At 36.3% G+C, this 22,801-nt stretch overlaps 1 long non-coding RNA gene across 2 annotated transcripts in view; it reads right to left on the bottom strand.

The window, feature by feature from the left end:
• Window positions 1-3,499: 3,499 nt before the first annotated feature.
• Window positions 3,500-22,801, bottom strand: part of LOC131831415 (uncharacterized) — a 32,403-nt gene continuing 13,101 nt past the window's right edge. For both annotated transcript variants that reach the window (XR_009353640.1, XR_009353641.1), the window contains 2 exons: window positions 5,056-5,143; window positions 3,500-3,721 (listed from right to left, as the gene is read on the bottom strand). This is a non-coding gene — a long non-coding RNA (uncharacterized LOC131831415). The remainder of the gene's footprint in view (window positions 3,722-5,055; window positions 5,144-22,801) is intronic.

The following is a 22,801-nucleotide window of genomic DNA, read 5'->3' as shown; positions in this document are numbered from 1 at the left end:
ATTGACAGTGCTTAAAACTCGGGTCTTTGATTTGAGATTACACCCATGGTAACAGAGAAGTTAAAGTGCCAGTGAGTCAGCCAGCCTCTGCCTTCCACAAGGCACTGAAAAGCAGATTTCTAAATCTGAGCTGAAACAGTGATGTCCACATTCATTATCTGGCCACCTTCCTATGGGCCAAACGGACTTTCCAATTGAGATAATTAGGGAAGAACCAACATCTCCACCTCCTGGGGAGTCATGCCTCTGAAGATTTAACCAAAAACCAGAAAAAAGTCACAAGTTCTATAGCGCTTCCTACACATCACCATTTATAAAACTGAACCATTTTATTATACTACATCTAGGCCAATTATTTATGGGTTACTTATTTCAGAAATAAGATACGGAGGCATCACAAGAGGGAGAAGACCTTGTTTCCCTCCCTGTTCTATCAAATTAAGTCCCAGTTTCACCATTCCTGAAATACACGAGTGTCACATTTACATCCATTGTTCAATGAGCATTCCTCCCGCCACTCACAGAAACTAGAAAACCCTTAATTGCATAGTATGGTCCAAACAGGAATGGCACAAAACATAATTTCTCAGAGAAAGAGGGAATGGTTGATTAGCGTTTGTTCTGTTCAGGTGGCTCGTTAATTTTCAGGATGGTTCTAAGAAGAACCTGCTACTAAGAGCATTAAGACGAGAGGGAATATCAACTTCTACAAGAAGAAAACAGTACTCTTAAGACATTAATTTTACTCTAGAGAAAATTTAAAAATCTCCTCGCTTCAAGCAAGTTCAAAAAGATTATATTCTTCTATTGATAGAAATGCAACCTCTCAGAGCATGAGAATGTTTCCAATAGAACTTCTGGTCCCAGGTTATTAAGGCTATACCTTTATACAATGCTTGCTGGCTGACCTATGTCTTCATGCACCTTGGACATGGCACTCTCTTCCCTCCTATCCTCATTCTACTAGTTTAAAAACAAAAAGAAAGCATACAAAAACAATGCTTCCCTAACCCACTTGATTGGTGATTAAATTTTCCTTCATAGATTATGAACATTTCATTTCCCAATTAAAAGGATGCCTTAATCCAACACCATTGGTTACTGGACATCAAGACCTTACCTAGGAATTGGTTTTAATAAGTGAGAGGGCCATGTGGGACAAGGGTAACTGTTTTGGAAGGACAGATGCCATAATGAGGGAAAAAATGAGAAATAAACAGGAAGTTAAAGGATATTTAAGATAGCTAGGTATCCCACAAGTAACCCAGGACCAGCTTTACTATTGAGACTGGCTTGTTCAAGAAGTATTCTACAGTCAGACATGCTTTGATCCAAATCCCATCTTTGTTGTACTTACTGGTCTATGAGACTTAGGGTGAATCATCTAATGTCTCTAGACCTCCTTTCCTCTTCTATAGAATATGTTACCCAGCCCTTAATGGAGATTTCAGTATATAATACCACTATAGATATGTGACTGTGTCAGAGCCCCACAGGAGGGACCCAGAGGAACCCTCAGGTGAGAGACACTGGCAATGAATGATGGTATCAACTATTCATTAGAAAACAGAAGAATTATACATACAGAGATTTTTCCTAAAATTCCTTACAGACGATCTAAACAGTTATTAAAATGTGAAATTGGCTGAAATGCCCTATTTTCTCAGACGGTCATTATGGCAAAGAGGATGTTTAGCCCAGGCAGACCCATGCAGAGGTGAGCAACAGGTTGTTTTGCTCCTGGTCATCATGATCAAGTTGGTCTTCATGACCCCCTCAGCTTGACTGTGCTTTAGACAGGTTTATTCCAGAGTCCAAGCCTCTGGCCTTCCATTTCTCCAAGAGCATATTTTAGAAAACTTGTCACTGTAAATTCTTTCTCTACCCCTTTGAAATAAGTGTAAACCTCTCAGCCTCCTGCGAGTTTCACAACTTAGGAAATGTTTTTCTTAAGGGCCTAAGAATCATTCTTGAAATGTAGACATTGGGGAAGATAGCACCCCTCTCTCCCAGTCCCTGTGGAGGACAGAAGTCTAACTTCTAGGGTATCAATTAGCAAACACAGGAAGGTTATTCCCAGAAAAACAGCATTTGCAAGTTCCGGAATAACTAAATACGCTCAACGCCTCCATTGGCCCACCTCCTTTCTTAACATCTCCAGTACTTTTCCACGAGCTCATTCTCAGGGCTTAAAACCCTCCGCCTTTTGTTTCCATGAGGCTAAGTATCCAGACTTGTTCTGGGCTCTCTGCCCTGTCGCTGGCAATAGCACCAAAAAAAAAATTTAAAAAGTCAGCTTCTGTCTGTTCATCTTGTCCAGTGCCATTTATTCCCTTTAACAAGCTCCACTCTCATTTTAGAGCCTCCCTCTTGGCCATGAGCACCTCTGTCAACATCTACTTTAGCACAGTTTCCAAAACCTCTGAGAGGTAATGATTTGCAGGAGGATGAAGCTTGCAATAAAGGGGAGGTTCAGGGAAGTCCATCTACACTTGAGCTTTTTAAGATCCACTCTAGAATGTCTATGCCCAAATAGCTTCCTCTTGTGAGTTCACCTGTTCATCTCTCAGGGGTAAACTGGTATGGAGAAATGTATCAGTAAAAGCCTCAAATATGTTCACACCTTTTTATATGCATTGTCTTTTGCAATGTGTCTCAGCCACCTTTTCTATCAAGAAATGCAGTCTCCTTCTTCAACTCTTGAAATCTAAGCTTGGTCTTATGTCTTTCTTTAGTTAACGGGACATTAGCCAACAAGCCAGAAGCAGAAACTTCAAGAGCGTCCATGGGGGGCCCGCCCCTGCTTTCTCCTGGGACCCCTACGGTCTCCAAATAATAAGGAAGTACATAGAGAGATCCCAGCCATCACCAGTTTTCTAGCTGTTTCCAAACATGAGAATGCAGCCATTCTACCCCAGCTGATTCATCACAGCCCAGAACGTTTAGACAGTCTACAGAATCATGATAAATGATCAGTTACTATTTTTTTCAAATACAGCAAAAGCTGATACCATTGGGATGCTACATTTACTGAGAAAGCATGAATGAACGCCCAACCCAGAGAAATAAGAAACTAGCTGGAGAAGGAGGGACATCCAAGAAAACATTCTTTCATCATCATGAATCTCAAACCAGAAATGCTAGCTAGAATTTAAAAGAAGTTTTTTAAGGTAATTCGGAATCTCATAGAAAATCAATCTGTCTGTAGGACTAAAAATATCTCAGCTTTGAAACACTTTTTTCATTCTTATTAGACTTGAAAGCATGCCCATTGATCTAGCAAGAGCAATTTGCTAATAATTAGGCTGGCAAGGCAGGCTCAGGTTTGTTACCAAAAGGGTGGGTGAGGGGCCCCTTTAGTTCACAGAAGCCTCTGTCCTAACAAGTCAGAAAAGATGAAGCAGCAGCAACCGAAAATGCCTCTGTTCTCAAACCTTCAGGTGAGATTAAACTACATCACAGAAAAATAGTGTCCAAGCAAAAGGCACCCCATTGTGTACTTGATGCCTTCCCAGAGCAAACAGTCTTTAAGTCAGGTTCCCTTCCCAAGAGATCCCACAATAAATACTCATATTACTTTCATGTGGCACTTACTTCTTTTTCTTCTTCTTTTTTTCCCTTGGTCTTCCATGAGTATAAGTGATATGCACTGATTCACTTCTGCTATTAGACTTGAAGTTCCTTGAGGGCAGGGTCTGTGTTTAATTCATGCTTTTTGCTCCTACAGAACGAGACACAGAGAAGACGCTCAATAAATATTTTTTACATAAATGAATGGAAGAGGGCAGCTTCTACGTCATACGGGGGCTATCCTGATGACTACAGGGAGCTTGGCAAAAAACAGCCCCCTTCTTTGCGTCAGAAAGTTTACATTATAAAAACCTACATCAGTCATGACAATGTGTCATGTTTTTTTCACAAGTGTGCCTGATATTCCACCAGAAATCATGATACTTGACACATCTGTAATGTGTTTTCCTTTGAGCGAATGCGAGACATAATCTGTTATTTGCATTTCTTTTTGTCTGGGAGACCAGAATTCCAAGCAGGGGACAGGCTTCATGAAGTGCCAAGACAAAATTTTCTCCCTGAGATGACACATCATCAAACAAGTTGCATCTTGATGCAGATATTTCTTGGAAACTCAAACTACCTAAAAGTGGTATTGTTTTGTTTTCAAGTGGTTATTATGGTGAGATTGTTTTTACTGTTTCAGTTGCTCATACCCCAAAAAAGAAAAAAAAAACTATCCCTTCCCTTATAAAATATTTATTATTTTATATTTTAAAAGAAAGAACCAAATCAATTCTGTTTTGAAAGGCACATTAAAAATGTAAGCACAAAGTACAGGGCACATTTCACAGAAGATTAGAACTGCTAACAGTTTTTTCTTGTTTGTTTGTTTGTTTTTTCCCCCCATCTACCAGAAGAAATCAAATGAAGCCAGTTTGCCTCTGGGGTTTTAACATCATTACTATTCATCTTAATAATGAAGTTAAAATTAACTGAAAGAAGACAAAATGGAAAAAAAAATTCACTTCACTAACATGGGTTTACTCACATGAAAATGGATAAAAGTAATATCCTTTGGGCACAGTTAAAGAAAAAAATCAAAATAACCAGGTACCCCACGATGGAAGCAGTACCTCAAAGTCATTTTTTGTTTATGGAAGCATAAACTAATGCATAACACACACTTCATACCCATATATAAACATATGTTTGGGGGCACCTGGGTGGCTCAGTCATTAAGCCTCTGCCTTCAGCTCAGGTCATGATCCCAGGGTCCTGGGATTGAGGCCTGCATCGGGCTCCCTGCTCAGCCAGAAGCTCAGTCAGCTTCTCCCTCTTCCACTCCCCTTGCTTGTGTTCCCTATCTCGTTCTCTCTCTCTCTCTCTCTCTGTCAAATAAATTTAAAAATATTTATAAATAAATAAATAAACAAACAAACATATGTTTGGACACATGTATATATACATTAAAAAATAAATGCGGCTACGTAGAGATCTTTAAAATTATATTCAAAAAGATTACAAAGAAGATGCTCCACTCACCAGAACTGTTTCTGAATCACACATAACTAAGTGCAGGAACTCAGCTCTGGTTCATGTCAGCTCCCTATATTTTCTCTGTGGAATCTTTCTGTTGAAGAATGAAAAGACAATAGAAAGGTCAAAAGGGGCATCTCCACTCCACAGGGTCCTCAAAATGAGCACTCCTGCTTTGACTTTCATCCTTCCCCTCTGAGAGAAAAAACAGGCATCATGATCCTGGAAATGAACAGGAGTTTTCTTTAACCAATTAAACCCTTTTCAGAAAACTAAAGCTGTCATATTGGAGATACAATGATGGTAACAATAATGAATTGTAGAGCCAAGTTAGATCCTAAAAGATACTGTGTTGGCTTGGCTGTCAGGTGGGAACAGTGCTTACTCATTCACAGTCTTCTAAGGTAAAGTTTAGAACTCAACCATTTCTCTTCAAACTAGTAAATTATTTTGGTTTGGACTGGGAAAAAAAAAAAGGTACACTTCCAGAGGGCGTATGCAAAACTCCAAATTATAGGACTGAATTGATTTGTGTGTGTGTGTGTGTGTGTGTGTGTGTAAATTTGTTTTGGAGAGATCTTGACTTAACAGCTTAAATTTTCTTCATTTTGGAGAAACCAAACATAAAGAGCAATGTGAATCAGGACACAGTGGAAGCCCAAATTCTCATGAAGTTTTTATCTTTTCAAGTACACAATTCCAGAAACGTCAAGGGTAAAGTCAAGATTATCTATTCACAAATGATGGGATCATCTCCCCCCTGCCAATAATCATCACCCCTAATTCATCAGTTTCCACCCTCTCACTCTGATTCCTTTCAATATTTAACTTTTTTTATATTATGCTAGGTGCACAATGATAATAAGATATCAAAAAAGTCACACTAGCATATTATCTATTGTCTAAGATTTTACCACAGTAACCTGGTCGTATGGTTAATTCTAAGTATAGTTTGAGGAAACACTCAAAGTTACACACAACCTGTAACTGGGTAATATATGCACAGAAATCTTCCCCACAAAACATATATTTGCATAACAAAACTAGAGATGACTTAGGTGGATAAATTAACATGACTGGGAACTGATATCTAAGTAAAGATTTTAAATGATTTAATAATAACTTTCCATTGAAAGCATAAAGAATCATAGAATGATAGTGAGCAGTATAAAATACAATACAGGGTAGAAAGCTATGGAATCACAGAGTTCTAAAATGCATACATAATAGCTTATATGTCACCACCAACTGAAGAATAAAAAAGGTGCTTTGTATTACACAATTGATAACTTTGTGAAACACAAGGTATTCATTATGTTTACATGTAGGAAGCAGTTTTTCACAGTGGTTTGGTGCAGAGACCCTAAATCCATACTATTTGGATTCAGATGCCAGGTCTTCGCTCGCTAGCTGTGTGAACTTGCACAAGGACCTGAAAGGCAATGAACAGATAGCAGGCACATTAATAATAATGGGGTTGTTGATAGTATTAAGCACGCCAGTTCCTATAAAGCACTTAGCACAGACCCTGTGACATAGTAAGTATATCTCTTATTCATTCAACAAACACTTAAGCAGCACATATTATATTCCAGGTACTGTACTAAGTACTAGGAATTCAATGCTGAACAAAACCGACATAGTTCCTGTTTCAAGGAGTAATAATATGAGCTATAGTACTGTACCTTTTAATATACTTTAGATAAACAGCAGGTCCACAATGTTTATTGTGTGTGTATGTGTATGTATATGTGTGTGTGTGTGTGTGTATGTGTTTACATACTGTTCTAATGCAATACCATAATTGTTCTTTTCCTGATTTTTTTCTCTCTCCTGTGCCTGCCTGAGTCCCCAGTGCTCAGAGATATACACGGAAGATGTAAGGAACACATTACTCGACACTGACTAGATATTCATCAGAGCTTCAAGTGACCATTTCCCCCAAGCTCTACCCGTCTGGAACATGGAAAAGAGGAAAAGATGGCCAAGTATGAGAAGACCAGCATAACTGCCTTAAGATTGTGAAAACCATGTACAGCTTTAGAGATGTGGACTCTTCAACATTGTTCATTCTTTTCTGCTCTTATCTCTTGAGGATAAGAGCCAGACATTTAGAGGAGTAACTGCAAATACCATCAGGCTTCTATGTCTAAAGTCACCAAGAAAATTCAGTGCTCAGCCATGAGGCCTAGCATCCAACAATGGCTTTTTTGTTAGTGTCAGATGGCACGGAACAAGACAAGTGTATCCAAAAGTCACAGATGGAAGATCAGTTACATTTTTAAATGGCATTGTTATGGGCATTTGGCCAACAAACTTCTGAGATTCTGCTGTGAGGCAGACACTGGATTCAATATTGGCGATTACACAATGAGCAAACATGTACGGGCCCTACCATCCTGGGGATGAGAAACACAATTAATGAAATGATCATGCTAATGATTTAGGAATATCATCCCAAGGGAATATGCAATAAACAAACATAAACCAGAGGGGATGATCAGAGAAGGATTCATGAAAAAGTGATACTTTAACTAAGAAGGGTAAGTAGCCATTACTGAGACAAAGATGGGAAGTGGGAGTAGGGAGAGGATGGGGCCAGTGCTGACTTTGGGCTAATCTGTTACCCAGAAACAGGTACCTAATATGCCCTTGTACAGCAACTGATCTGAGAAGGGCAAAAAGAAAATGTGTTTTGTTTTGTTTTGTTTTGTTTTGTTTCCTTAGTAAAACCTAACAGGATAATGACAAACTAAAGTGTGCTGCTTTCTTGGATGTCTGATGCCCGATTGATGATCTGATACCTATGCACAGTGTTTCCAGCTTTGCTTTCAGATTTTATAGGAAAAAGACAAGAGTAAACTCTTATGTTCTTACCATTTTCAAAGTCATCATCTACACAGAATGTGGTACCATCAGAAATGAGAACAAGACCTATATTTTCCCTTCAGCCAGACAGAAGTAACATGTAGGAACACAAACATAAGGCTCTCCCCCTAAGAAACTATCATTTATTGATGACTAGCCCTACCTTTTCCACCTTCTTAAAAACAATATAAAGAAAAATGAAAGTCCAAGGGACTTTGCTCTCATACTTATACCCATGCTAAATTAGTAAAGAAACTTTAGGGGGAGACATACCATGAGAATCTCCACATTGATTTCCAATATATTGATAAGGCTTGATCTGGTTGTACCCTTACAAGTATTTCGTTCCATTAAGCAAAATCTGAGAGCTATAGTAAAAACTCTTGATTCAAAGTGTTTTATTTCTTCTAAGTTAGAATACTCCAAAGATGAAAATAAATCTCTGCTCTAGAAACAGAGAATGGTATCAAAAATTGAATGGGAAAGCAGTGACAAATTTTCACTCTGAAATAAATGTGTGAGACTAGCTGACAACGGGGAAGCGGATTCAGATTCTCACTCCTTTGGTGGTGTGGCTTAACACCAAATCTAATAGGCATTTAGCTGGCTGACTAGGGCAGGAAAAGGGGGTGTGCAGCCTCTGATGCCTGCATCTGTGAGAATGCACTGAAGCCACTAAAATTATCAATCAAGACTTGATGTTAGTGTCAAATTTGGTGATTTTTTTTTTCTTTCAAGGGGATAAAGCAAGAGAAATAGATAACTTTTGGCTCAAACAGTCCAAAGGAAAGTAAAAATAATCTCTGATAGCATGAATAGGGATTATCAAAATTGTTGTGTCTGCACAAAACTTGGAGGTTCTCATTTCTCACAATCAAGTGTCTACTGGAGATTACAAATTATTTTCATTTTGCTACTGTCAAGGAATAAAGTCGAACACCTGTGTCTTCAAGTGTTCCACCAGACAGCTACTTAGGTTTTAAAAAAAACATTACATCAGCACAGTGCAAGAGTAATACCAGTGCTTTGGTGCCTGGAGGAAAAATAGTACTACAGTTTTTTTAAAAAATGTGAATTACTTTTGATTTTTCATTTAGTATCAGGATTTTTACTCTTTACGCAAGTGACTGCACATGCATCCAAAGGGGAGTCGGGGTGGGGTGGGGGGAGCATCAGCTAAATGTCCGTTTCAGCTGTGCTGTAGAATTCACCTAGGTACAGTGGGCTTGCCAATAATAAACAGCAAAAGTTATATTTTCTCCTCAAGAGAAGAAAAGCCATGAACATCGGTCTCTATTCAATTCTAATCCAGATCCATGGAAATGAAGGGAAGGAAAGTTAGGGATTATGGTCTGTTTAATCTGTTATATCTGCAGGGTGAATGGCAAGGATAGAAAGAATATGCCATCTAATAAAAGATTAATGTGAGAACTCTTCTGAATGATAACCATATTGCTTCCTCCCAAAGCTAATTATGCCTTTGAATCACATTCAGAAGAGAAGACACAAAGTTACCTTCAGCAAATACTTATTTTAATTGCTTAATAGTGAACACTTCTTTTTGAGCTAATTGGGTTATTTTTCTGGGAGGTACACAAATCTCTCTGTCCTGGTAGAATACTGAAAATGAATAATCTTATTCCTTTGGAAGAAGGATTTAGAAAACTATAATTATTGACAGATAATCAGATTATTTTCATCAAAAGACAATTTGAAGTTGAATTTATTTTGACTACTGAATTATTCTATAGAGTTTTTGAGTGAGTCAGATCTCAAGAATTAATCCACAGCTGTACTGTGTCTTCATGAAGAAAAGAGATCTTCTGTAACCTCATTTCTATACCCCCAGACAGTTGAGAACCTAGGGCTGAGATTATTTTATCATCCAACCTCACCTGGCATCCTAAGAAGATACATGCAAACATAAGTATCTCTCACAAGAGAGATTGGTATCTTCTAACTACTCACTGGTAATACCAATATAGAAAGGATGAGAGTAGGTTATCTGGCAGGGTAGAGTACTTTATTACTGAAATTGTTAAGAATTGGTGGTACATAGTGTTAATAAAGTATAACCTAACTTTTAGTAGGTATTATTATTTTTTAATTTTTCTCAGGTGGGACACCTGGATGGCTCAGTTGATTAAGTGTCTGATCTTGATTTCATCTCACTCATGATCTTGGGATCCTGAGATTGAGCCCTGCATCAGTCTCCATGCTTGGGGGGGTGGGGGCAGTGGGAGTACACTTGGGAGTCTCTCCCTCCCTCTGCCTCTCCCCTGCTCATAGGCACGCACATGTACTCTCTCTCGCTCTCTCTAAAATAAATAAATAAACCTTTAAAAAAGCTTCTCAGAGAATGCATCCCCCACAATTACATCTGGAGCAGACCACTCCACCACCACTATCCTGGTATATTTTAATTATTATTAATTAAATAAATAATAATTAATAACATTGATTAATTAATAATATATTAATTACTTGGTGTATATTATCCGATTGAATTCTTTCAGCCAAGGAAAAGAAACTCGGAAGGTAAGTAACTCACCTTACACTGTTACTCAACTAGTTATTCAACTAGTTATTCAACTTGTTAAACAAGTAACTATTGTTACTCAACCAGTTAAAGTCACTCAACTTATTCAACTAGTTTTAACATCAATTAAAACCAAGAGCTTCCTAATGCCACTAGTTACGCTGTTTAAATGAGGAGTCTGAGTCTCCTAACCATCACCTCCTTCTTTATTCCTTAAAAGTCACATTCCCCTTGGAAGTGCTTAGGCCAATGAAAAGCTAAGAGAAAAGATATCTGTGCCCCAACTTGCCTTCCACGAATCCTGATGTTGGAAATAGCCATATATGCGGGACAGGGTTGTATATTGGCCTCTCCTCTACCAAGGACAGAGCAGAGAGAAGAGAATGAGTTTGTACAGATACATATATATCATCAAAGCTACCCTCATGAAGAATGCATTTTCCTTAACTTGAATAAGTAGACCCACCATCACCTAACTATCTCAAACTCAGTTTGCTCTCCATTAGGTAAAAAACAAACAAACAAACAAAAAATCTTGGTAGGGAGTAAAATATAACATCAAAGTGTACAAGGATTCTCTATTTCCTTTATTGTCTATTGATTTCAAAATTAAACTCACTTTTGGTAGGGATTGCATTTAATGTGTATATTGCTTTGGGTAATATAGACATTTTAACAGTATTTGTTCTTCTAATCCATGAGCATGGAGTGCTTTTCCATTTCTTTGTGTCACCTTCAATTTCTTTCATGAGTGTTTTACAGTTTTTCAGAGTACAGAACTTTTACCTCTTTGGTTAGGTTTGTTCCTAGATATCTCATGGCTTTTGATGCAATTGTAAATTTTGGGACTGATACCAAAAGTATTTTTCACACAAGAACAAATAATCCAAAAATTCATATGGAACTACAAAAGACCCCAAGTAGCCAAAGCAATCTTGAAAAAGAAAAGAAAAGCTGGAGGCATCACAATTCCAGACCTCAAGTTGTATTACAAAGCTCTAGTGATCAAAACAGAATAGTACTGGCCCAAAGACAGACACATAGATCAATGAAACAGATTAGAAAACACAAAAGGAATCCATAAACCTATGGTCGATTAATCTTCAACAAAGCAGGAAAGAATATCCAATGGAAAAAAGAAAGTCTCTTCAATAAATGGTCCCGGGACAACTAGACAGTAACATGCAAAAGAATGAAACTGGACATTTTTCTTATACCATACACAAAAATAAACTCAAAATGGATAAAAGACCTAAATGTGAGACAAGAAACCATTAAAATCCTGGAGGATAACATGGGCAGTAACCCCTTTGACATCAGCAGTAGCAACTTCCTACTAGATATGTCTCCTGACGCAAAGGAAAAGAAAAGCAAAAATAAATGATTGGGACTTCATAAAAATAAAGAGCTTCTGCACACCAAAGGAAACAATCAACAAAACTAAAAGGCAACCTATGGAATGGGAGAAGATATTTGCATAATAATAAAGGGTTAATGTGCAAAAAAAGCAAAATACATAAAGAACTTATAAACGCAACACCTAAAAACCAAATAATCCAATTAAAAAATGGGCAGAAGTCATAAATAGACATTTTTCCAAAGAGGATATCCAGATGGTCAACAAACACATGAAAAGATGTTCAACATCACTAATGAGGGAAATACAAATCAAAATCACAAGGAGATATCACCTCATACCTGTCATAATGGTTAAAATTCACACAAGAAACAAGTGTTGGTGAGAATGTGGAGAAAAGGGAACTCTCTTACACTGTGGGTGGGAATGTACACTAGTGCAACCACTGTGGAAAACAGCATGGAGTTTCCTCAAAAAAGTTAAAAATAAATGCACTCTATCATCCAGCAATTTCAGTACTAGGTATTTACTCAAAGAATACAAAAATGCTAATTTGAAGGGATACATGCACCATGATATCTATAGCAGCATTATTTATAATATCCAAATTATGGAAAGAGCCCAAATGTCCATTGGCCAATGAATGAATAAAAAAGATAAGGTACATATATGCAATGGAATATTACTCAGCCATAAAAAAGAATGAAATTGCCACTTGCAATGACATGGACAGAGCTAGAGAGTATTATGCTAAGCAAAATAAGTCAGAGAAAGACAAACGTCATATGATTTCACTCATACATAGAATCTAAGAAACAAAACAAATGATCACAGGGAAAAAAGGAAAGAGGCAAACTGGGAAACAGACTCTTAATTAAAGAGAACAAACTGATGGTTATCAGAAGGGCGGGGGGGGGGTAGATTAAATAGGTGATGCGTTTTAAGGAGTGTACTTAATGTGATGAGACCAGGTATTGTATGGAACTGAATCACTAAATTGCATACCTGAAACTAATATTACACTGCATGTTAACTGGAATTTAAGTAAAAACTTAAACAAACAAAAACAAAATTAAACTCACTAGAATATTTTCATACTACAAACAAGGATGAGGTTGATAACCCAGATTGGAGAAAAGTACATCTGAAGGCTTGTATCATTGCTTTGTCAGGATACAAACGAACCAGACCACTCTGAGTGGGTAATTTACTTAAAAGGGAATGAATGTTCTCACAGCTAATAGTGTGGGAAGGATATAAAGAAGAAGCTCTTAGAAAGCGGTAGAGAGAAATGCGCTTCTTTCTTAGGGAATAGGATTAATTTAGTTTGGACTCCTAGGTATGGAAATACACAGTTCTCTTATGGTGATGGTTCGTGAGCTGCTTCAGTCACATGCAGCCATGCAGGGAAGGGTTAGGAAATTAGCTCTCCAGGGTCCCTAGGACAAGCTTAGGCAATAGCTTGGATCTGAGCAATCTCTGAGCTCAGTAGACCACACAGCTGAGTAAGTCAAGATGCTGATCACTGGAATTCCCCCTTGGTGGCTTCTGTCATAATCACTGCCATGAGATTGAGGACGCAGATGCCTCATGTCTTCTATTGGGTTTCTAGTGTTTCCTAAGTTGAGCCCTATCTCCCCACAATACTTCCTCATCCAATAAATGATTCTGATGCATGCATTTGCAATTCTGAGTCCCACAAAGACAATCCTCAAGTCTCAGAGTGTAGCCTCTCTTTGGGTCCTCATTTGCCTATGCTATAGCTACAGAAGATTCCCATTCAAAAACTGGGGGCCTATACAACCTCCTTGGAAATATGAGCACCAATATCTATTTAAAAAGGATCATAGGGCAGCTGGGTGGCTTAGATGGTTAAGCACCTGCCTTTGGCTCAGGTCATGATCTCAGGGTCTTGGGATCAAGTCCCTCATAGGGCTCCCTGCTCCCTGGGGGGCCTGCTTCTCCTTCTGCCTCTCACTCATGCCTTCTCTACCAGATAAATAAATAAATAAATAATTTTTTTAAAAGGATCATAAACACAATCTGTGGTCTAATAATCAATCACACTTCCAACTACATATTCAAAAGAAATATGTGGGCATGTTTACCAAGAGACTTGTACAATAATGTTCAGAGCAACGCTATTTATAATAGTCAAAATCTGGAAACAATCCAAATAGGATGGAGATATAAAAGGTTTTATACACAAATAATGGATTACTATACAGCAATAAGAATGAACAAACTAGAACATGTAATAACATGGATGAATTCCACAAACATAATAAGAAAAAAAAAGAAAAAGCAAACACTAAAGAATTGCATGTTGCCTGATTTCATTTTTATAACATGTAAATAGAGGCAAAACCACGGTACATCTTACAAACCATGATAGTGGTTACCCTAATGGGGAGGGATAGATAATAACTGGAAGTGCTGGTAATATCCTGTTTATTGAGATGGGCCTTTTCACATGTGTTTGTTCATTTTTTTAAGCATTCATGGAACCATAAGCTTATGAGATGTATACTTCCATTATTACTATATAATGTTACAGTACTTGAATCTGAAAAGTTTATTTTAAAATGATAAAATAATGGAGGTTTTAATGTCTGGAACTCTGTCTTGCTTTTGCCAACATCCTCCCCCATTCCAAATCTTACCACCTTTTGCTTTCGGAGTCATGGGAAGACTAATGAGCACATCCTTTGGAGTGAGGCTTGTTAACCTCCCTAGACTTATAAATCCTGCCCTGTACCGAACTTAAAGCAACAGCTAGAATCAGAATATCTTCCACTTGTCTGTATTATTACTACAAAATACAAGTTCCATGAAGATTAAGTCTTGCTTTCTCATCTGAATGCCTAATGTCAGTTCAACCTACCTATATCTTTCTTCTTTTCATTTATTCATGTATTTTCTTATTAAGTTATTTTTAATTATTAAATTATGTTGGGCATTATGCTCAACTATGGAGATAACAGTAGCAAATAAATTCATAGTCCATACATCCTCCCTCTGCTTCACTTTATTCCTGTAGCTTCCTAGATGATGATGACCTTCTTCTCAATGAATCCATCTGGTATCTGATAAATCATGGTGTGGCAAGTCATCTCTACCATAGTTCACAATAGGTAGACACAGAGATGCAGATGGACCATAGCTGTTAGAGTGATTGAATTATCCAGATTTATTTTGAAAGATATAGGGAGTCATGAGTCCATTCTATGATTCTAGTGTACATAAATAAAATTTCTAAAGAATGAATTAAAACCAGAAATAGGCTTCTATTTGTCTGCTTGTGATTTTCTTTGTGGGAATCATCATATCCTAAATGTCTAGCAATTTTTAAATGCCTTCTTTATCTCATTCCCATGTATTAGGGAGCCCAGTTAAGTGGATTGTAGACTCTGGGAGCTATATTTTTAAGACATAAAAGAAAAGGAATGCATAGCATTTCTCTGTGGATTTATCAGCCTCATTAATTAATAACTTATTCAGTGAGTTTAATAATGTCAAGTAATAATGCAGCCCATTAACAATGATTTCAGTTTTTCAGAATAATAGGCATAGTTATATGTGTACCAACCTTTTGAGTAAAACTCATGAAAATGTTATAGTGTTACTATGTTGCCAGATTCTGTCACACTCCCCAGAAACCAGACAATTAAAAAATCTGAGAATACCCCTGGGGATAAAAATATATGTTTATAAAAAAATAAAAAATTATATTAAAAAAAATGTGAGAATACTCTACATTAAGATTTGTTGGGGTATAGATTTGGACAGTATTTGCTATATCAAAATGCAACAGGAATTGTAAACACTCTTTTGAACCTACAGTTTCCAGGCCAGTTTTGGTAATGACTAACATTTATATTATAAATGTTATCACAGAAGAGTAACCAGACTGTTAAGGCTACAAATTGTCTACATTTGTTTGGAAAGAACCTTTGACATTTCCAGTTATACACACCTTCACTTTGCTCTTCTGCCCTTTGCTCAGAGAAGATATATTTCCAGACATCTATCCTACAGATGACAAATACAGATTTCACTTTACCTCTAATCTGATCTTTATTTCAACTTCCCTTTTCTTTAATTGGCCTGAGCAATCTTTAGACAATCTTACAAACAGTACCCTTCCTTTCCTTTCTTTTCCCTCCATCTCTCCTTTCCACAAACATTTATTCAATGCTTCCTGTATTTCAGATATAGGTGATAAAAAGACAAGCAATACACTTTCTGACCTGTAGCAATCTACCAATTTCAAACCACTCAAGTTCCCTTAGCACCCTGGAATCTGATGGTTTCTGATGCCTAATCTAAGCTTCTTTTAAAAGCAAGTTTTGCCACAGATTTTTTTTTTCCTTTTCTCAAAAGCTGCCAATGAAATAATAGACAAGCATTCCTGAATTTCTTCTTTCTTGCTCACAACATTTCCTTCACCACCCCCTTTTCAGCTACTCCATGAACTTTCATGGCCAGGTTGATCAAGTGATTTCATAGGGAACCAATTCTACTAGAAGAAAACACTTTTTGTGTTGAGATTTTACTGACAATTATATCCCATAGACAAGGACTGGGGATAAGATTCAAGGCACAGAAACCTAACACTGACACAGGATGAACCTCCCACCACCTGGGTCCTACCTCTGGTGCCTGTTTACTGAGCCCTAGAACATTTATGGAGATTTGTCATTTCAGAGTTATAGTGATGAGAAAAACAGCCTCTAATTTCTTGGTAACTATAAAATCATGAATAACTATGTTACAACTATCCCAAATGATTTTTCTCCAATCAATTCTCAACTTGATTTCATTTCAGGGTCAACTCTGTGGGTCATTTTATATGCAGAAAATGTCCCTGAAGTGAATTTATTGCCTCTCAGTCTCTCAACAGGCTTACCACTCCTGGATCAGAATTTCAATTGTGCCACCATTTAGGGCTACATGGTCTTCTGCTGCTGGCTGGCAATTAACTCTAATGACATGTGAGTTGTGGCATAGCTTTAAATTCTTCCAGTAGATTGATACCTACCCTTAAACAAAAAGCAGTAATGCTATTTTTTTTTCTTGCTTAAACAACAAACATTTATTTTCTCAGAGTTTTGCAGGATATAAATCCAAGATTACAGTGTCAACAGGATGGTCCCTTCTAAAACCTCTCTCCTTGGCTCATAGATGGCTGTCTTCTTGTGTTTTTGCATGGTCTTCACTGAGTGTAACTAGCCTATGTATTTTAATGGTTTCAGGTAATGATAATGATTTGATATTTATATATATTGCAAAATGATCACAACAGGTGTAGTTAACATCTGTCACCACATATAGCTAAGAAAACTGTTCCCTTGTAAGGAGACCTCTTAAAATCTATTCTGTTAGCAACCTTCAAATATGCCATATAATACTATTAACTATGGTCACCGCACTGTACGTTACATCCCCATGACTCATTTATCTTGTAACAGGGAGTTTGTACCTTTTGATCACATTCATCCCTTTTGTTCATCCCCCCCAACCTCCATTCACCATCCCCAGAAACCACCTGTCTTTTTTCTTTATCTGTGAGCTTGGATTTTATTTTTGCTTTGTTTTAGATTCCACTTGTATGTAAGATTATGCAACCTTTGTCTTTTTCTGACTTATTTCACTTAACATAATTATCTCAAGGTTTACCCACATTATCTTAAGTAGCCAGATTTCATTATTTTTTACAACCGAAAAATATTCCATTGCGTGTGTGTATGTGGTGTATATATATACTTAGTCATTCATCCATTGATGGATACTTAACATTGCTTCCATGTCTTGATTACTGTATATAATGTGGCAATGAAAATGCAGGTGCAGGTATCTTTTCATGTTGTGTTTTTGTTTCCTTTGGATAAATACCTAGAAGTGGAATTACTGGATCATATGGTAATTCTATTTTTAATTTTTTTAGGAAACTCCATACAGTTTTCCATAGCGACTACACAAATTTACATTCTACCGGCAGTACAGAAGAGTTCTCTTTCCTCCGCATCCTAACATTTATTGTTTCTTGTCTTTGCATAAAACCCATTTAGCAGGTGTAAGGTGATATGTAATTACGGTTTGGATTTGCATTTCCCTGATGATGGGTGATAGTGAGTTCCTTTCCTTTTGCCTGTTAGACATCTGTGTGTCTTCTTTGGAAAAATGTATATTCAACTCCTTTGTCCATTGCTGAATCAAACTATTTGGCTTTTTTGCTACTGAGCTGTATATATTCCTTATATACTTTAGACAGTAAACCCTTATCAGATATATGGTTTGCAATGGACATGTGAATTAACTTTATTGTAGTGATCATTTTTCAGTGTATTTGTAGATATCATATCATTTCAGACAACTTAAACTTACACAATGTTATATGGCAATTATATCTCAATAAAGCTGGAGAAAACAAAGAAAGGAAATAGGAATTTAGAACAAGGAGGGCAAATAGAATACACTTTTAAAAATTACAGATTTCAGTTCAAATATATCAACAATTATATGACACATAAATGGACTAAGTGCTTTAATTTTAAGAAAAATTTGATCAGACTAAAGAAAATTACAACCCAATGTGATTACAAGAGACATCTAAAACACAGATACAGAAAATTTGAAAAAAAAGAAAGAAAGAAGACCCTATATATACTAACCAAAAGAAAAACTGATAAAGCTAGATTATATCCAAGAAATTATACTATTAAGAGGAAGTATTATTAGGGATACAGAGAAAGATTTCAAAATGATAAATTCAGCATGCAAGGAAAATATTTATATCTATCTAAAATTATGCTCTCAAAATATGCAAAGCAAGAATTCACAGAACTAATAATAAAATATGATCTAAATAAATGGAGAAATAAAACATTTCAGCGGCTAGAACACTCAATAGTGTAAAGCCTTTTACAAACTGATTTAAAGAATTACTGTAATCATAATCAAAATCCCAGCAACTATTTTCTGAAAATTCACAAGTGAATTTCATATTTTATTTAGAAGTGCAACCATTATCTATAAATAACAATTTTATATATTTTTCCAATCCCATCATTTATGTATACATTCATGCTACAATTTATTGACGTTAACTTGCAGAATGATACTGAATGAAAGGAGCTCTACTGGACCTCCATGTCTTGATACCGATCTCGGAGGGATTAATATAATTAAAATTGATGCCTTTTTTAAAATGACTTTTTATTAGAATTAAGGGAGTTCTCTTCCAATCATTGTTTTCTACATGTTTTCCCATGATGTAAAATGTATTTTTTCAAAAGTGTTTTCTGCATCTATTTGGATTATATATGACTTTTCTTTTGTATTCTGTTACTGTGATAAATTACATCAGTTGGCTTCTAGATATTATATCAATCTTATAGTCCTAAAATAAAGCCAACTTAATCATGGCATATTATCATTTTTATGTATTGCTAGATAGGATTTGATAACATGTGGTTTAAAAGTTTGGTATCTATGTTTATGGGTGAGATTGACCCATAATTTTTCTTTTAATGCCCCTGTCAGTCTAGCTTTATAAACTAAGTTTCGTGAGTATTCCCTCTTTGGCTTTGTATCTTTTTTTGTCTTTTGAGATTTGTGTTGTTTCTTAAGTATACATTAGAAAGGTATGCTAAAATATGCCCCTATGAATGTGATTTGTCTATTTTTCCTTTTCGTTTTGTTAATATTTGCTTTATACAGCATACACATTTAGAATTATTACAGCTTCCTGGTGAAATTAATATTATAGCGTTACAAAATATCCCAATTTGTCTTTAATGTTTCTTGCCTTTGGCTGATATTAATCTAGTAAGACCAGCTTTCTTGTTGGCATATGAATTACGTATCTCTTCCTACCCTTTCACTTTCAAACTTTCCCCATCTTCTAGTTTATGTGCATCACTTATAAGCAGCACATAATTACTGTGTTTGAACCTGGTCCCATAGTCTTTGTTTTCTAGTGGTGTCGGATAATTCATTTGCATTTAGTCATGAATGATACATTTGCAATTAAATCTCCATCTTATTATGTGTTTTCTATTTGTCTTGTCTACATTCTGTTCTTCTTTCTCTCCTATCTTGCCTAGTATCTTTTAATATTCCATTTTCCTATTTTTTTTTTACAGATTTTATTTATTTATTTGACAGACAGAAATCACAAGTAGGCAGAAAGGCAGGCAGAGGGAGAGAGGGAGGAAGCAGTCTCCCTGCTGAGCAGAGAGCCCGATGCGGGGCTCAATCCCAGGACCCTGAGATCATGACCTGAGCTGAAGGCAGAGGCTTTAACCCACTGAGCCACCCAGGCACCCCTCCATTTTCCTATTAACTCAGTAGCTGTACATTCCTTTACTATCCTTTCGATGATTTCTGTAGATAAAGCAAGCTTCATATACTTACTGAAGTCGAATGTTCCCCCACTACTAGTTCCCACCACTCTTCCAAGACGACTCAGGTACTTTAGTACATACCTCTACATCTCCTTCCTTCTCACTTGCACTCTGTTCTTATTATGTACTTTAATTCTATACCTGTTTTAAGTGACAGCTGACTTAATTTTATTGTCTTATGTAGTAATGCTCCTTAGACTCATCCTTATAGCTACCAGTTTTTGCTTCTTCATTCTTCCCTGCATGTCAGAATTTCCATCTAAAATCAAGTTTTCGTTTTTGTTTCTTTGTGCTTGAAGAAGATGTTTTCCCAGCAGCTGATCTGCTGTGAAGGAATTGAAACATAAGTTTTATAAAAGCTTCCTGGTAAGGGCCCTTTCTAGTGTGTCCACATGATTATATGCTTTTATAAAATTTGCACAATAGGATGCTTTAGCCAAAATGAGCTAAGACCATAGACTCTTAAACTCATGTTTCCTCCCCATCAAACTTCCTTCCACAACAAATAGTACTTGATTGGATACAAGCTAAGAAAAGGCTGAGTTGCACAGACATTTAGCTTGGATTTAGTGGAATCTATTTTTGTGACTATTTTTGTCACTTCTGTATATAGCTAAATAATTCCTAACCATCTTGGGATATTCCTACCATCTGTTTTGCTGATTCACCTGGTACCATGACACAAAGCTGGAGGACCAGGGTTGTATCACAAGAATACATCCTATGGTGCTCTGTCTGCATTGGAAGTATGTGGTTACGCAAAAAATAAATAAATAAATATATGTATATAAAGTAAGAACAAAGAAGAAAAGATTGAAGTGCTCCAAACAACCAGCTGGTATGTGGGAAATTCTTTGATTCATCAGACACACAAAATCATAAATGGAAGATTAGGTTCTAAATGATTATTAATAAAATCAAATGGTTTCTCTTATCAAGAATAGGTTAAATTAGAGCATAATAAATAAACATGCACATTTTCTTTCTTGATGGGAGATGTGTGAGGTAAAATGTATCAGAATTTCTGTTTGGGAAACATAAATATGAGTAATATACAAGCATCAAGCTTATTTGTGTGTGATGTTTTATGCATATCAACCGAAAGAATCATATTTTAGAGTATTTGATGCACATTTTCCTGATAATACTAGTAGTCTAAATGAAACAACAGGCAAAATATTTAAAAGAAGGATTATAGATATGTTTAGTAGTTCTTTAATTTAAATATATAATTTAGATTTGGGGACATCTGTAAGGTTTTTTTGGTTTTTCTTTAAAGCATTTCTTTAATTTTATTCCAATAAAGTTTACTAATTAACTTAACTTTATACTCAAAACTTTGTTTCTCTTCAACAGGGACCCAAAGTTAATGAGTTGTAGGTACCATAAACCTTGAATCCAAATGATCCCTTTAATGGTTTATTCAATATTAAATATTCTGGCTTTTTGCTTAAATACAAATGTCTTCAATTCTCCATGAGAGGGGGAGATTTACTGGACTCTGAATTCTAGGTTATGAATTATTTTAATCCTTTGAAGATATTTCTCTTCTTTCTGGTTTTCGTTCTTTCTGTTGGAAGTCAGCTGACACTCTGAATGTTGCATCTTTTTAGATACACTATTTTTTTTTTCCTGGCTGTTTTAAAGATTTTACTTTTTCATCCGTTTTAGTGGATTTACTGTGCTGTATGTCTTATTTATTATTTATAGTGCCTTGAATCTGTGGCTTGGTGTCTTTCACATTTCACAGAAAATTCAAAACAATTCTTTCTTATTGTTCCTGTTCTTGCCCTCTCTCCTTCCGTTCTAGAGTCCCAGAGGTGTAAACCTTTATTAGAAAGTTTTACGCGGGGCGCCTGGGTGGCTCAGTGGGTTAAGCCTCTGCCTTAGGCTCCGGTCATGATCTCAGGGTCCTGGGATCCAGCCCCACATCGGGCTCTCTGCTCCTCAGGAAGCCTGCTTCCCTCATTCTCTTTCTCTCTCTCTGCCTGCCTCTCTGCCTACTTGTGATCTCTGTCTGTCAAATAAATAAATAAAATCTTAAAAAAAAAAAAAGAGAGAGTTTTATGCATCCCTATTTTGCATTTTCCCTCTTTTTGTCTCTGCATGCTTCATTCTGTCTATCTCCTTCTGAAATGTCTTCCAATTTATTATCGTCTATTCAACTCTAAATAATATATTTTTAACTCATCCATTAAATTCCTAAACTTAGATACTGGTGTGTTTTTTTGTTTGTTTGTTTGTTTGTTTTAGTTACAGAAGTTCTGGAACTTATTACTTTTTATTATTTTGGCACCTTTCAAAATTTTCACTCATTTCCTTAAACATACTGAACAGAGTTATGTTAAAGTCTGTATCTGACTTTTTCACTTCACCTAGCTACAGTATGTTGTCCCTCCTGGGATTTGGTCATATTTTTTTTTTCCTCTTGTATGTTTAGGTATTTTCTGTTGAATACCAGCCACTTTATATAAAAATAACGACAATTTGAGAGTTATGTTATTTTTATCCCAATGAGAAATTAATTTCTCATTTAGGGACACTAACAAACCAAGAGAAACTTAATTATTTAAAGAAAAA

This window comes from Mustela lutreola, chromosome 5 (genome assembly GCF_030435805.1).
Source record: "Mustela lutreola isolate mMusLut2 chromosome 5, mMusLut2.pri, whole genome shotgun sequence".
NCBI lineage: Eukaryota > Metazoa > Chordata > Mammalia > Carnivora > Mustelidae > Mustela > Mustela lutreola.
Note: the sequence above shows the minus strand (reverse complement) of the source record. Positions and strands in the feature narration are given on the sequence as shown.